Below are 16545 nucleotides of genomic sequence, written 5' to 3' on the forward strand. Positions count from 1 at the left end.
CAAATTGGAAATTTAAGTTTCTGTCCGTTGTAGAATGGATAAATAAATTGTGGTTTCGTCATATAATAGAACATTATACAGCAGTGAAAATGAACCAACTACTGTTACGAGCAACAACACTGATGAATCTCACAAAAATCAATGATAATTACTAAGTGCAAAGAGTATAGATTAAATGATTCTGTTTATATAAAGTTCAAACAGATAAAACTACTTTATGGTAATAGAAGTCAGGATAGTGATAATGCTTGGAGAAGTGGGCTAGTGATTCGGAAGGGGCACAGGGAAATTTTGGAGTGGTAATGTTCTATTTTTTGTGGTTAGTCACCATCGAGTGAATTCCAACACATGGCGACCCCTTGTGTGCAGGGTAGAGCTGTTCCACAGGGTTTTCAAGGCTGTAACCTTTTTGGAAGTAGATGGTCAGGCCTGTCTTCCGAGGAATCTGTGGGTGGGTTCGAATCGCTAATCTTTTGGCTAGTAGTTGAGCACTTAAGCATTTGCGCCATCCAGAGACTAATTTGGAATTTCTGGGAAAATATTAAACTACATAGGAAACATCAAACAAAGATGGAAGGAACACATGGAGTCATTATACCAAAAAGAATTGGTCGACAGTCTACCATTTCAGGTGGTAGCTTATGATCAGGAACCAATGGTACTGAAGGAAGAAGTCCATGCTGCACTGAAGGCATTGGTGAAAAACAAGGGTCCAGGAATTGACAGAACCAAATTGAGATGTTTCAACAAACAGATGCAGCACTAGAAGCACTCACTCATCTATGCCAAGAAATTTGGAAGACAGTTACCTGACCAACCAACTGGAGGAGATACGTATTTATGCCTATTCCCAAAAAAGGTGATCCAACTGAATGCAGATTTATCCAATGATATCATTAATATCACATGCAAGTAAAATTTTGATGAAGATCATACAAAAGTGGCTGCAGCAATATATTGACAGGGAACTGCGAGAAATTCAGGCTGGATTCAGAAGAGGATGTAGAACCAGGGATATCATTGCCAATGTCAGATGGATCCTGGCTGAAAGCAGAAAATGCTAGAAAGATGTTTACCTGTGTTTTATTAACTATGCAAAGGCATTCAACTGTGTGGATCATAACAAATTATGCATGACATTGCAAAGAATGGGAATGCTAGAACACTTAATTGTGCTCATGCGGAGCTTGTACATTGACTAAGAGGCAGTCATTCAATCAGAACAAGGGGATACTGTGCAGCTTAAAGTCAGGAAAGGTGTGTGTCGTGGTTGTATCCTTTTGCCATATTTATTCAATCTGTATGCTGAACAAATAACCCCAGAAACTGGACTATATGAAGAAGAATGGGACATCATGATTGGAGGAAGACTCATTAACAGTCTGCATTATGTGGATGACACAACGTTGCTTCTTGAAGTGAAGAGGACTTGAAGCACTTACTGATGAAGATCAAAAACTACAGCCTTCAGTATGGATTACACCTTAACATAAAGAAAACAAAAATCTTCATAACTGGACCAATAAGCAACATCATGATAAACAGAGAAAATATTGAAGTTGTTAAGGATTTCATTTTATTTGGATCCACAATCGACACCCATGGAAGCAGCAGTCAAGAAATCAAAAGATGCATTGCATTGGGTAAATCTGCTCCAAAAGACCTCTTAAAAGTGTTAAAAAGCAAAGATGTCACCTTGAAGACTAAGGTGCGCATGACCCAAACCATGGTGTTTTCACTCGCCTCATACACATGCAAGCGAAACCTGGGTGATAAGTAAGGAAGAACAAAGAAGAATTGACGTCTTTGACTTATGGTGTTGGCGAAGAATATTGACTATACCATGGACTGCCAAAAGATTGAACAAATCTGCCTTGGAAGAGGTACAACAAGAATGCTCCTTAGAAGCAAGGATGGTGTCTTGGTTATCTAGTGCTGCTATAACAGAAATACCACAAGTAAATGGCTTTAGCAGAGAAATTTAATCTCTCACAGTCTAGTAGACTACAAGTCCAAATCCAGGGCATCAGCTTCAGGGAAAGGCTTTCTTTCTCTGTTGGCTCTGGAGGAAAGTCCTTGTCATCAATCTTCCCTTGGTCTAGGAGTTCCTCTGCATAGGAACCTCAGGTCCAAAGGACACATTCTTCTCCTGGGACTGCTTTCTTGGTGGTATGAGGTCCCCATGTCTCTCTGCTCACTTCTCTCTTTCATGTCTTTTCTATCTCAAAAGAGATTGGCTTAAAACACAATCTAATCTTGTAGATTGAGTCCTGTCTCATCAACATAACTGCCATCCCATCTCATTAACATCATAGTGATAGGATTTACAACACATAGGAAAATCACATCAGATGACAAAATGGTGGACAATCACACAATACTGAGAATCATGGCCCAGCCAAGTTGAATCATGGGAGACATGATTCAATCCATAACAGATGGCGAGGCTATGTCTCACGTATTTTGGACATGTTGTCAGGAGGACCAGTCGCTGGAGAAGGACATCATGCTTGGTAAAGTAGAGGGTCAATGAAAAAGAGGAAGATCCTCAATGAGATGGATCGACGCAGTGGCTGCAACAATAAGCTCAAGCATAGCAATGATTGTGAGGATGGTGTAGGACCCAGCAATGTTTCATTCTGTTGTACATAGGGTTGCTATGAGTTGGAACCAACTCGATGGCACCTAACAACAAGAACAATGTTCTATTCTTTAAATAGAACATTTAAAATACATTGCAAATAGTTACAAGACTATGTTACTTTTGAAGATTCATTGAGCTTGTATTTATTATAAAGTGCTATATTGAAGTATAGCCTCTCTCTGTGTTATACTTTAATATAGCATTTTATTAAAAAAAAATACATGCCAAAGTGCCTGCTGATAAATAGAAATCCTAATGATGCCCTTCACATTTGCAATGATTTATAAATGTGCTCTACTGGAAAACCTTTCTGAGTATTTTTGACTTTTCTGTTAAGATGAAGAGCTTGTAAGTTCAATTTCTATATTTTATTACATAATGAAGCTTTGTTGTCTGTGTGAAACATTCAGTGTTAATTAAGTATTTAAAACTCAGGTAAAACACAGAGTGAACAGTAGCATATTAAGCAAAGAATTCACGTAATAAATTTGCAGATGACATTACATTGGGAAGCACACTTGATCCATTAGATGACAGAACTAGCCATAAAACAGATCTCAACAATATCAACTTCCATTCTAATCTCCACATAGATGACAAACTACACTCCAAACTTGCTGAAATTCTTGCAATTCCTCAAACCTCAGGCTGTTTCTCACTTCCAGGTTATTTCGCATTTGGCGTTCTTTGTCTGGGACAGCCTTACATAGCTCTTCGCCTCTCTAAGTTCTTCTGAACCTATTTCAGGTGTCATCTGCTCTAAGAAATTTTCTTTAACCTTCGTGGTTGGCAGTCTCTGAGATGGCCCCAGTGATCCCCTTGTCCTGGTATTGATGCCATTGTGTAATCCCCTCCCCTTGAGTATGGACTGGACCTCATGGATCACTCCTACAACTAGAACACAGCAAAATTATGTGGTGTCACCTACAAGATCAGGATACAAAAAAGACTGTGGAAGACCTTTGATGACTGTGGCTTCCATCTTGGTCTCTCCTTATCTCTCCTTTTCCCTCTCTGCTCTTCTCTCTCTCCTATCCCTTGCTCTGGGGAAAGTAAGTTGCCATGCTCTGATAGCCCCATGGAGAGATCCATGTGGCAAGAAACTGATGCTATTTCTGGCCAACAGCCAGCGTGGATCTGAGGCCTGCTAGCAGCCACATGAGTACACTTTGAGGCAAATCCTCTCCGATCAAGCCTTGAGATGATGGCAGCCCCAGTCAGCACCATGATTGCAGCCTGTGAGTGGCCGGGAGCCAGAGGCAGCCACCTAAGCTGGATTTCTGACCCGCAGAAACTGTGAGATAATAAATGCCTTTTTGCTTAAGTAGCTAAAGTTTGAGGTAATTTATTACACAGCAGTAGATAACTAATATAGGCCCCACCTTCACCTCTCCTAAGGTCCCTGGTGTCACAGTGGTTAAAGCGCTCATCTGCTGACCAAAAGGTCAGTGATTCGAACCCACCAGCCACTCCATGAGAGAAAGATATGGCAGTCTGCTTTCGTAAAGATTAAACTAAAAACCAAACCCACTGCCGTCGAGTCAATTCTGACTCATAGTGACCCTATAGGACAGGGGAGAACTGCCCCATAGAGTTTCCAAGGAGCATCTGGTGGATTCAAACTGCTGACCTTTTGGTAAGCAGCTGTAGCACTTAACCACTACACCACCAGGGTTTCCAGCTATGACCTTGGAAATCCTATGGGGAAGCTCTACTCTGTCTTATAGAGCTGCTATGAGTTGGAATCGACTCAATGGCAACAAGTTTGGCTTTTTTGGTTTTTCACCCCTCCTACACCAGGTTGGATTAGTTGCCCCTGTTAAGTACCCATGCCACCCACAATCACAGCATTTATCACACCTTATAACAATCTACTGCCTTCTTGCCCATCTCTCCCATGAAAGTATTAACACCTTGGCTCAGGGACCATGTCTTACAAGCTTTTTCATTCCAGCTCCTGGAACTTAGTTGTACTCAGTAAATATCTGATTAATGTATAAAATAATGAAAGGATCATAACCGTTTAATCTTGGAAAATAACTCTGATTCTTAATCTCTTCATTTGTAAAATGATAACAAATAAAAACTGCAGAAATACAAGGATAAAATGAGCATGGCTTGGTAAGTAATTAGATGTAAAGGGTGAGCGAAAAGGAGGAGTCAGAGTTTGAGCAAATGGATATTCCTCAAGAGAGGTAAAGAATATCAGAAGAGGAGCCCATTTAGGGCAGAAGATGGTGAGTTTAACTTTGGACATGCAAAAGTTGAGGTGTCTTTGGACATATTCACCAGGGTGATGGGTTTATATGTGTGATGCTTAGGGAGAGGTCTGTGGTAGAATAGTTTTGGAAGTTAACATCCTATCGATGGTAATTGAAGCTGTGGGAGAGAAGCCAAAGATTGAGATAAGCTATGGGCTGAGAATAGACCCTTGGGGGACATCCTTGCTAGGAGGAGGACAGAAGCATGTTTGAAGGAGATGGGGGAGGAGGGTGGACAATCTCTCTAGAACTGGAAAATTGTGGTCATACAAATGGAAGGATGCAGACAGCATCATGAAGAAGGGAATGATCCTCAATAACAAATATAGTAGAGATCAAGTTATTAACTGAAACACATCCCATGGATTCAGTAATTGGAAGACGATTGATGATTGTGGCTGATTGTATTTTTCAAAGACAATTGCAACAATATTTCCCATCCCACATGCTCCTCTACTGTGTGACCTCACCACCATCCCACCACTGAGAAGTGGGATGTTCCCTTTCTCATGATTCAGTGGGCTTATGACTGCTTAGACCGATAAAGTACAGTGGCAGCAGGGCTGGATTACCCAGTGTCATGGATTGAATTATAACCCAGTGTCATGGATTGAATTATGTCCCCCCCAAAATGTGTGTATTAACTTGGTTAGGCCAGGATTCCCAGTATTGTGTGGTTGTCCTCCATTTTGTGATTGTAATTTTATGTTGAGGGGATTAGGATGGGATTGTAACACCACCCTTACTCAGGTCACCTCCCTGATCCAAGGTAAAGGGATTTTCCCTGGGGTGTGGCTGAACCACATTTTCTCTCTCAAGAGATAAAAGGAAGAGAAGCAAGCAGAGAGTGGGGACCTCATACCACCAAGAAAGCAGCACCAGGAGCAGAGCGCATCCTTTGAACCTGGGATCCCTGCACCTGAGAACCTCATCGACCATGGGAAGATTGAGGGCAAGGACCTTCCTCCACAGCCGACAAAGAGAGAAAGCCTTCTCCTGGAGCTAACACCCTGAATTTGGACTTGTAACCTACCAGACTGTGAGAGAAATAAATTTCTCTTTGTTAAAGCCATCCACTTGTGGTATTTCTGTTATGGCAGCACTAGATAACCAAGACACCCAGTAAGCAATGTATGCACCAACCCAATTGTGGCTTCCCACCAATCTGCAGTGCACAATTTCACCTGTCCCCCACTATGTCAAAGAAGTGGTAAAACCCATGTGAAATTGCTCACCACAGATTAGCAAATAAATACAATAAAGCCCATGCATACCTTGCTCAGGGCAAACCAGCACATGGCATAAAAACTGTTTAATCCACCTCTGAGTGGCAGTGATGCCAAGTGATTTCGGAGGCTAGTCATAAAAGGTGATGCAGCAAAAGTCTAGAAGTGACAATGAGGAGCCAGGACAATCCATTCATCATTTCTGCCTCAGAGTTGTAGGATGTGGGTCTGAGGGCAACTTTCTCCTGAAGGGCTGTAGGGGAAATGAAGATTTCAGTAAGTCAAAAGATGATGAGAGGATCTTATGGGGAAATGAGGGGTATGTTCACAATGGGTGGGGGTGGAGTGAGTAAGAAATACAAAGAGGGAAAAGAATGAGTGTGGAAGGGGGACTTAGAGATGGAAGAAAGTCCTTTTTCGTTACAAGGCCCCTGTTCTAGGCAGGGGTTCTCTTAAGGTATTCAGAAACAGAAGCAAAAGTCTGAGCTAGATGGGCTATGAGGGCTTTGCTGTAGGTCAAAGCCCTTGCCTAAGCTCAGTCCTTTGGACTCCAAGTCTGGTACTCTTGCCCTAAGCAGGCTCCTCTTATTGGAGAATGGAGACCCCTGTGATAGTGTTGGGGCTAAGACTGGGTGACTATCTGCCAAGGACACTGTAGAGGGTGGCGGTGGGAGGTAGATGGGGGTGGCATTTGGCTGTGAGAGCTCGCAGACAGCCTGGGCATCCTTGTCTCAGGAAGTTTCACAGAGCAATGGATCTTTCTGTTATGACTGTTTGCTGTAATGAAACAGAAACTATGAGAGTTCTTGAACTCTCCTTAGAGGAAGACAATAAAAAGTGATCTGACCACCCAACTGGAAGTTAATTTTAAATAACTTTATGGACACACTCCTATTAATAAGGCTGTCTGCAGCCAGGTGACTCTGAAAGCCTCCTTCTCCACAGAGTCTCTCAGGGTGACAAAGGGAAGGGGTATGCTCCTGCCATTGGACAAGCCCACACCGGTCGTTTCAGGCAGAAAATTCTATAGGGAAAGAGATTCCTCAGCTTCTCATTCCACCTCTTAACCTTCATGGCGGAACCTACATGTGTAAGTACAGTGGCTGAAGAAGTGGATTTACTTAGACCAGGCATCGTGCTTTCCAGATATCCGTGCATAACACCCACAACAACCCAAGGAAGGAGGTTGTATTCCTATGCCCATTTTAGAGACGTGGAAACTAAGACTTAAAGAGTAAAAATTTTCCAAGATCTCACAGCTAGAAAGAAAAGAAGCTGGGATTTGAGACAGTCTAGCTCCATGCAAAAAACCCCTCCACGGTTTTGCCCTCCTTCCTGAGACATAATGCAGATCGTGTGAAGGCCTTCAAAGTCAACTTCCTCTTGCACTGCCTCCGCTGTGGGTGATAGGCAGCTGACCCTCATACCATGACTTTCTCCATCTTGCTCACATGCCTTTTCAACGTCTTTGTTAATATCTTTAATATCACACGCAAGAAAAATTTTGCTGAAGATAATTCAAAAACAGTTGTCGTACATTGACAGGGAACTGCCAGAAATTCAAGCCAGATTCCGAAGAGGACATGGAATGAAGGATATCATTGCTGATGTCAGATGGATCACGGCCAAAAGCAGAGAATATCAGAAAGTTTTTTGTTGTTGTTGTGGTTAGGTACTGTTCAGTCAGTTCCGACTCACAGTGACCCTGTATACAACAGAATGATATACTGCCCGATCCAGCATCATCCTCACAATCGTTGCTATGTTTGAGCCCGTTGTTGTAGCCACTGTGTCAGTCCATCTCATTGAGGGTCTTCTTTTTCACTGACCCTCTACTTCACCAAGCATGATGCCCTTCTCCAGGGACTGGTCCCTCCTGATAACATGTCCAAAGTGTGTGAGACAAAGTCTCACCATCCTCGCTCTAAGGAGCATTGTGGCTGTACTGCTTCCAAGACACGTTTGTTCATTCCTCTGGCAATCCGTGGTATATTCAGTATTCTCCACCAACACCATAATTCAAATGCATCAAATCTTCTTTGGTCTTCTTTATTCATTGTCCAGTTTTGTATACATATGAGGCAACTGAAAATACCATGACTTGGGTCAGGCGCACCTTAGTCCTCAAAATGACACCTTTGTTTTTTAACACTTTGAAGTGACCTTTGGCAGCAGATTTGCCCAATGCACTATGCCATTTGATTTCTTGACTGCTGCTCCCATGGGCATTGATTGTGGATCTAAGTAAAGCGAAATCCTTTTCTCTATTTATCATGATGTTGCTTATTAGTCCAGTTGTGAGGATTTTTGTTTTCTTTATGTTGAGGTGTAATCCACACTGAAGGCTGTGGTCTTTGATTTTCATTAGTAAGTGCTTCAAGTCCTCTTTACTTTCAGCCATCACCCTGAAGTGTAATTGTCTGGCTGTTGTCAGTCTTCCCCACTAGACAGTGAGCTCCCTGGTACGTGGCAGGTGCTCCATAAAGTAGCTTGGAACTAATAATTAATTAACAAAAAGTTAAGAGAGATCGCTCTGTGTGATTTTGGAAGTCATAGGACATCAAAACCTTGGTGAAGTAACGTGGAGAATCCTTTCTCCCAGTGTCTAGGCGCCATGTGAAAAGAGGAGCCCTGATGACAGGACCTCTGGGATGGGGGAAAGGTCCTCAGTGTGGGGTTAGAGGACCAGGGTTGGAATCTGGGCAATTTGGCAGGCAGCCAGTTTGTCCATGTGAGTTTTAGTATAGGAGAAACAATGCCTGACCTTCCCAACACACATGGTTGTGATAGGATGGGACATGTGTAAACACTGCAGACCGTAATGTGCTATACAAATGTCATAATCATTTTCATCATCATCATCTTCAGGAGTAGATCCAGGCCACAGCTTTGCAACCTTTATTCAGAGCAGCTAAAACCCAGGTCTTTCATTTTACATCTCTTCCCCTGGGGCCAGGCACGAAGACACATCAAAGTCCAGACCCAAGATTTTTATAGTTCAATGTTGAGCGGCTGACTTTTCTTGCAAGGTAAAGGGTCTGGAGGAAAGGTGCGGAAGCTAATCTAAACTTCCTGTCCCTGCTTCCCCAGCTTTAAGCCCGATTCCTTTAAGTAGTCATTTGTTTATGTCATTCACGATCCCCCTGCCCACTTCTTTCCCTTGGGTTTTTCTTACTGTTCTTGGTGAATACCAGAGAGACATACTAAGTAACAGAAAGGGCCCCCTGCTCCAGGATTCCAGAGCAATAAATCAAAGGTCAGAGCTCATTTCTTCCCTTTGAACAGTATCCAGCCACAGGGATGGCACATTCCAAAGAATAAAAATTCCCCTGAAACTGACTTCTTAATAAGGCAAAAGATATCCATTGAATAAACATTAATGAGCCTATTCTGAATTATATCCATTCGTCTTTGGATTCCCAACCTAATATAGTTCTTGATACATAGCAGGCACTTTATATGCACTCATGGACTATATTACCTTATCCAGAGTCTATATTGACCCAGGCCTGCCTTCAGCCCACAGTCTAATATGGCATATAGAGAAGTAAACCCCATCCAGGGGTCTGTACCAAGTCCTGTGGGAGCACTGGTAGGGGAGAAACTGGCTTTGTAGAGATCAGGAAGTCTTCTCAGGGGAGGTGATACCTGAGCTGGGTCTTGAAGGATAGGGAGGAGTTGATTGGGTGGCTAAATTTTTAGTCAGAGAATAAAGATCAACATTCTTAAAGGACAGCAAAGTGAGAGATTATTTCTCCCAGTCTCTAACAAGAAAGTTATTTTCTTCAGGGACTGGCAAGGTCAGTGGCAAGAGCTACCAGCTTCAAAGCAATGCTGATCAAAGCTGGTGGACACTCGATGGTGTGTTGGGAGACATTTGTCAGCACTGCCCCACACCTGCTTCCCTGCTCTTGTAGGTGATGCCTGAATCACCCAGCCCACCCTCCCCACCCACAGCTGCCAACTCAAGTGAACACTGGGACTTCAAATCTCTTCTATCCACCAACAACTTCTTCATTATCTTGGAGGACCTTAACATAAAAATGTGAAAAGTTGGTAAAGTACTGCCATTAAGAGCAGACAGACTGACTTCAGATCTGGTCCAGACATACCAAAAAACCAAACCCATTACTGTCGATTCTGACTCATAGTTATCCTGTAGGACAGAGCAGAACTGTCCCATCAGGTTTCCAAGGCTGTAATCTCTAGAGAAGCAGACTGTCACATCTTTCTTCCACGGAGTGGCTGGGTTCGAACCTTTTTGTTAGAAGCTGAGCACTTAACCAATGCACCCCCAGGGCTCCTTGGTGCCAACATACCTGGCTCTGCCACTCCACTTGTTAGGCAAGTCACCTTCACTTCTCTAGGCTCTCGGGGCCCTCCATCTATTTTTTTTTTTTTTTTTTTTTTAATATTAGTGCCTGCCTCACAGTGTTGATGGGAAGATTCATGCGCCAGTTATTAAGCCTCGGTGTCTCAGCTCCAAAATCACTTTTCTGTGCTCTGCTTTGTGATGCTGGGACTGGGTCTCTGCAAACCACATTTCAGCTCTGCCAGCTGGCTCCCTCTTAGGTTCTGCCCATGGGGATGCTAGAGGGAAACTGCACAGCTGGAGGGGAAAGACAAGACTTGCTACCTTCCTCTGCTTCATGGGAGCTTCCTGTCTGTTCTCTGTGAACGTCACCCCAGCCCTGTTTTTTTTTTTTTTTTTTATCTCAGGAGCAGAATTTCTTTTTATAGCAGCAGCTGGATCCAGCTTGCAGTTTTCCAAACACTAGGAGGATCAGCTTCATCACACCCAAATCAGAAAAATCAGCACCAGCCACGCAGAGTCCCCCCACAGCAATCTGAACTTCAGCTCCACGAGGCCCCTCCTCGAAGTGTCTAAGTTTTAGTAATTCTAACTTTTTTCCTTTGGTCCCTCAGCCCTAGAACAGTAGCTGCTTCCAGCAGTTGCTATTTCCATTAGTAGAACTCTCATTTTACTCTTTACCTAGCTAGCAATTCTTTACATTAAATTCTCTGTTCAAATAACTTGTATGGTTTCTGTCTCCTGACTGTACCCTGACTGATATAATTAATTAAGGAGGTGGATATGAAATGCTCGGCACATACTAAATTCTCAATAGATGTTTTCTTTTATTATGATTCTTTATGGGTTCCTAACATTCATTCTAAGGAGCCCTGGTGGTGCAACAGTTTAGCGCTCAGCTGCTAAGAGAAAGGTCGGCAGTTTGAACCCACCCAGTAGCTCCACAGGAGAAAGAGAAGGCAGTCTGCTTCGATAAAGATTACAGCCTAGAAAACCCTATGGGGGCAGTTCTACTTTGTCACATTAGGTTGCTATGAGTAGAAATCAACTTGATGGCACCCAACAACAATAACAACATTCATCTTTTCAGCATTTGTTGATTTCTTACTAGTTGTCAGTTGTTGTGTAAGGCATTCGGGTGTACAGCTGAATAAGATACAGTCCAGCCCTCATGAAGCTCACAGTCTGAGTGGAAGAGACCACCAGTACATGAGCCCACCCTTGGAATGGTTCTTGGTGCCCTCTCAGAAAAGCTCCACTTGCTGACCTCTCTGTCCAGTTACCCCATCTCCCAGATCACCCAGAATCCTGATGTCCAATGACGCAAGCATTCTCAGTCTTGTACATTTTCAAATACCACTTGTTGACAGATCTCTGGAATTAATACTAATGATAAACTTGTCCTCATGTGTTATAATTATTTATTTGCGCATCTTATCATCCTTTTTAGATGGTAAATTACCTGGGATTGATTTCTCCAAATGGGGTCATTTCTGTATCATTTTGAAGGCCTAGCACAGCACCTGGAACATGACAGGATATCCAAAGAGATGGTGAATGAATTAATTTACCCATTCAACAAATATTCCTTGAGTTCTCACTATGAAGCATGTATGGAGTAGGTATTGGGGATACAATGACAAAGAAAAACAGAGTTCCAGCCCCCAAACAACGGAGGTCCAAGCAGGTGACTGGAATTGGGCAACCTCTGACCCAGACCTTCACTGGGCTGGGAGTGGTTCCATCATTCTGGTGTCAAGGAGAAGCTTGTTCAAATGGTGTGATATAGAATTTTCTGACATCCTATCCCTGCTTCCTGCTGAGACCAAGGCAGAGCCCTATGTGGGAGATGGCTGCTCTCTGTGGTTTACCTTCTGTCCTGAACGTTCTCGCTGGTAGCCAAAGGCTAGATTTAAATAGCAAACATTTGCATTTTTAATGTTAACTGGAATTGGAAAAGCAGCAATAACCTTTCCAAACCCAATATTGGTTTTTATGTGATTGAAAGAGGCCGGCCTCTAACGTTTCTTAAATGGAAAATTTTAAGTATTTTCAATATCAGTGAGAGTGCAGAATGGTCTCAGAGCACCGCGACCTGTTTGTTTCTCAGAAAATACCACCACCCTCCCCTGTGCACCCTCAGTGCCTGGGACTTGTCAACATCTCAGGGCCATCCATGTCCTCATCTGGCCCTCTAGCCTCTTCGGGGTAGACAGCATGAGGACTGCTAGTCCTGTCTCGTTGGTGAGGACACTGATACTTGGAAGCAATTAGGGAATCTCAGGGGTGCAGTAGAAAGAACTCTGGCTTTAGAAATGGCTCTAAATGCCTTCTCTATACCCCACAATCTGGGTGACAAGTGGCTTACCTTTCTAATCCTCCTTTTCCTCACCTGTAACTTAAGGATAGAGTGCTCATTTCACAGTTTGCTGTGACATCCACATGTGATCATCTGAGGAGTCCCTGGGTGGCACAAATGATTGTTTTGCTACTAACAAAAAGTTTGGCTGTCTGAATCTACCCAGAACCATCTCGGAACAAAGTCTTGGCAATCTGCTTCCAAAAGATCACAGCCATTGAAAGCCTTGTGTAATGCAGTTCTACTCTGAAACGCATGGGGTCACTATGAATTGGACTCCATTCAACAGCAACTGCTAACAACCAGGTGTAGACACAAAGGTGATAATCTGTAAAAATGCTTAATACCCAATGCCTGATACTTTGTGGGGCTCAATAAACGTTAAGTCTCATCCTGTCTCTGACAGTCACCTGTGTAAGGTCACACATCAAAATCTTGATGAGAAGAACCCTAGGCTTCTGGCTCCCAGGCCTCTTTCCAAGACACCCAGTAGACACAGATAGAGTCAAACACACCCAGTTGTGTTAAAAACAGAAGGGCTCACTCTCATCTTCACTCTATTCTAACTATTCACCTTAACAAAGTGTGCCACCTCAACCTGTCTGAAGATTTCTTAGCATCTATATTTTCCTTCTCTGTTTTCATTGTGGTAAAAGTGGAAGCGCTATCCAAATGGTAGATAATAGCCACATGTGGCCATTTAAATTTAAATTAGTTACAACTAAATAAAATTTAAAATTCAGTTCCTCACTTACACTAGCCACATTTCAAGGGCTCAATAATCACATGCGGATAGTGGTACAATTAGGACAATTCCATCATCATAGAAAGTACTATTGGACAGTGCTGAGAGAGAAAATGAGAGACAGGCAAGAAGAGAGGAAAGTAGGGGAGGGGAGAAGAAAGGAGGGAGAAGAGGGGAGTAGAGAAAGGCATCCTGGCTTTCCAAAGCATTCCTTATTCATGGCCACCCTTGCATATATGTTCATCCAGGCATGGAAATCAATTTTTGTGTAGTTGCACATTCTGATGAAAGAGGAAAATTCTTTTCTTTGAAAGAGTTAGTGCCTGAGAACATTTTAAATTGAATTTTGTTCAATAAATATTACCATTCAAAATTTAGATGTGGTCATTTCCTTCCCTGCTTGTAATAATTTCCTGGCTCCTCACAGCCTGCTGAAAAAGCCCCAAATCCTCCTCATGTTTTCTCAGGTAATCCATGATTTGCTCTCAACTAGCATTCCAGGCTCTGTTCCCCAAACCCTGTCACCGTTCCCCAGAAACACACACCAGCATGACAACCTGCCTGCCTTCTCTCATGCACCGTGTGTTCTCTGATATGCTTGGTGCTTTATGCTCCCTACCTTAGCTCATGTCCCATCCACAGCCTGGAGTACCCAGAAAGGCATCATCTCCATTGACAGGCATTGCTCCAGACACAGGTAAAGCTTCTGCCCTCATTCTTGCTAGAAGTCAGGTAATAAAAAAATAAATAGAAACCCTTACATAATATACAGTCTTCAAGAAATATCTTCTACCACTGGGACGTTTGCTTAATTTAGACAGACCACTAATTAGCTGGCTGAGAATGTCTAAAGCTCATGCTGGTGGATTATGGGAAAGAAACTGTGGCCTAGAGCCCCCTCTTTCCTCAGATGGTCCTGAGTCTTTGTGGCTCATGACTGAATCTCTGAGGGCCTACCCTGACTCAGACTTTCACTAAAGATACAGGTTTTCTGAGAAGGATGGGTGGTAAAAAGATGGATAGTGCTTGGAGAAGAAGACATCAACCTGAGCGCAAAGGGGACCAGAAGAGGAGTAGGTAGTGCTCATCAGGGGATTCCCTCCATGTGAAGTTTCCAAGTCTAAAGGACCTCCCCAGCCTGAGCAGAAAGTCTAAGTCCTGAAACTGTTCCACCCTCTTCTAGTAGAAGCCATTTATACCTGCACAGCCTGGAAGAGTAGACAAGTGTCATCAGGGAAGGAGCCTGACCCTTCCCATCTCCTTCATGGTACCAGTAGGGAGGGACACCTTGGAGCACCAGTAAGGGGGGTGGCCCATGGAGGAAGTGGGAGTAGCTGGAAAATATGCCCGATAGCGTCCACAGTGGTCAGACCTGAGAGAGACAGCAGAACCAGGCCTGTCTGACCTGTAAATTAAAGAAAGCTGCCCTTTCTTTAGGAGGAAGTGGGTGCCTGGCGAATGGGTTTCATACTTCTCCCCCCCCCCCCACTCCCCACCATTACTTGTTAAGCTGTGAGCTTCTTGAAAGCAGAAAGGTTTCCTTATTATCCTCTGAATCCCTGGTGCCCAGTCCAGGGCCTGGCACAGAAGGGACCGTCAATAACTGTTTGAAGGAGAGAAAGGAAGGAAAGAAAAGGACTTGGGGAAAAGGAGGAGCTCAAAATGATAGAATTTTAGAGCTTCAAGAGCCCTTAAAGGTTTTACATGATAACCCCCTTGCTTACAGTTTTAAAATTATGCAATCTCCAACTGACTGATTGATGAGTTGATTAATATGTGTAATAGACATAGGTTGAATTTCTGTCTCTTTGGCAATCAGGCGCCGTGTCTGGCACTGACAATATTAAACAAATGAATGATACCTGCTCACACTTGGGCAAATACATCTACAGATGAGATGTGTAAGCAGCAAGAACACAATGTATGGGGCACTGAGGAAAACGTAGTTAAGTCTGCCCAGGTAGAGTTGGGGCCATCCCTGTAACTTGTTGCAGATCAGACCGTTGTGATCCATAGGGTTTTCATCAGCTGATTTTCAGAAGTAGATCACCAGGCCTTTCTTCCAAGGAAGTAGCTAATCAGGATTAAAACCCAAGCTACCTAATTCGACAGTTTAATCTTCATGTTGAAGTATTCACTTAGCCCTTGGTGAGATACACAGTGTATCAGTCAGGTTAGGTCAGTAACAAACAATACCAAAATCTTAGTGGCTTAACATTAAAAAAAAATTCTTGCTAATGCTACATGTCTAATGCAGGTTGGCAAGAAAGTTCTGTTCATTGTAGTCACTCACAGACACAGGTGATGGTGCTTCGTCTTGTTATGTTCTACAATCAGCACAGCAGGAAAAGGGAAGAGGAACACTTTCCACCCAGTATGACACACATTACTTCTGCTCCTCTTTCCTTTGCCAAAGCTAAGGAAGTGAAGAAGTGAAATTTGACCTGTGTCCTAGAGGTGAGAACCAGAATATTAATTAATAGCCTTAACGACGGAACATAGGCGCTTATCAAGGGCTGATTGAAGTTGAATGGCTGGTTCTGATCAGATTAACTGAACTCTGGCTCACCCAGCTCAATTTATGTAGTTGCTGTCAGTTTGCAAAATAAGCACTATCATTCCTGCACAGAAAGCTGCCAGAGAACTGCTGTATCACTAATTCTGCACGCCAGGTATTTCTCTGTGCAGTCCCCATGCTGCCAAGAGACCACAAGGGGTTCTGGTTACAGGACAAAGCATTCCCGGGAAATGTAATTATTGTCTTCCAACCACTATCATCCATTCCCTCATCCCATCCCATACTACCTTTTTGTGATTGCCTTTTTCTTTTGCCTTGCTCCGGTTTCCCTGGTCATTTTCTTCCATAAACCCACATGCAGGCACACACAGAAATGTGGAAACAGCTGAAGTTATAAGCCTTCAGTGCTGCCCCTGAAGGGCAACAGCAGCAGCACACACCAATTTGGCCATAACTGCTTGATGCTGGGGAGGGGTCAGG

This window comes from Elephas maximus, chromosome 3 (genome assembly GCF_024166365.1).
Source record: "Elephas maximus indicus isolate mEleMax1 chromosome 3, mEleMax1 primary haplotype, whole genome shotgun sequence".
Taxonomy (NCBI): domain Eukaryota; kingdom Metazoa; phylum Chordata; class Mammalia; order Proboscidea; family Elephantidae; genus Elephas; species Elephas maximus.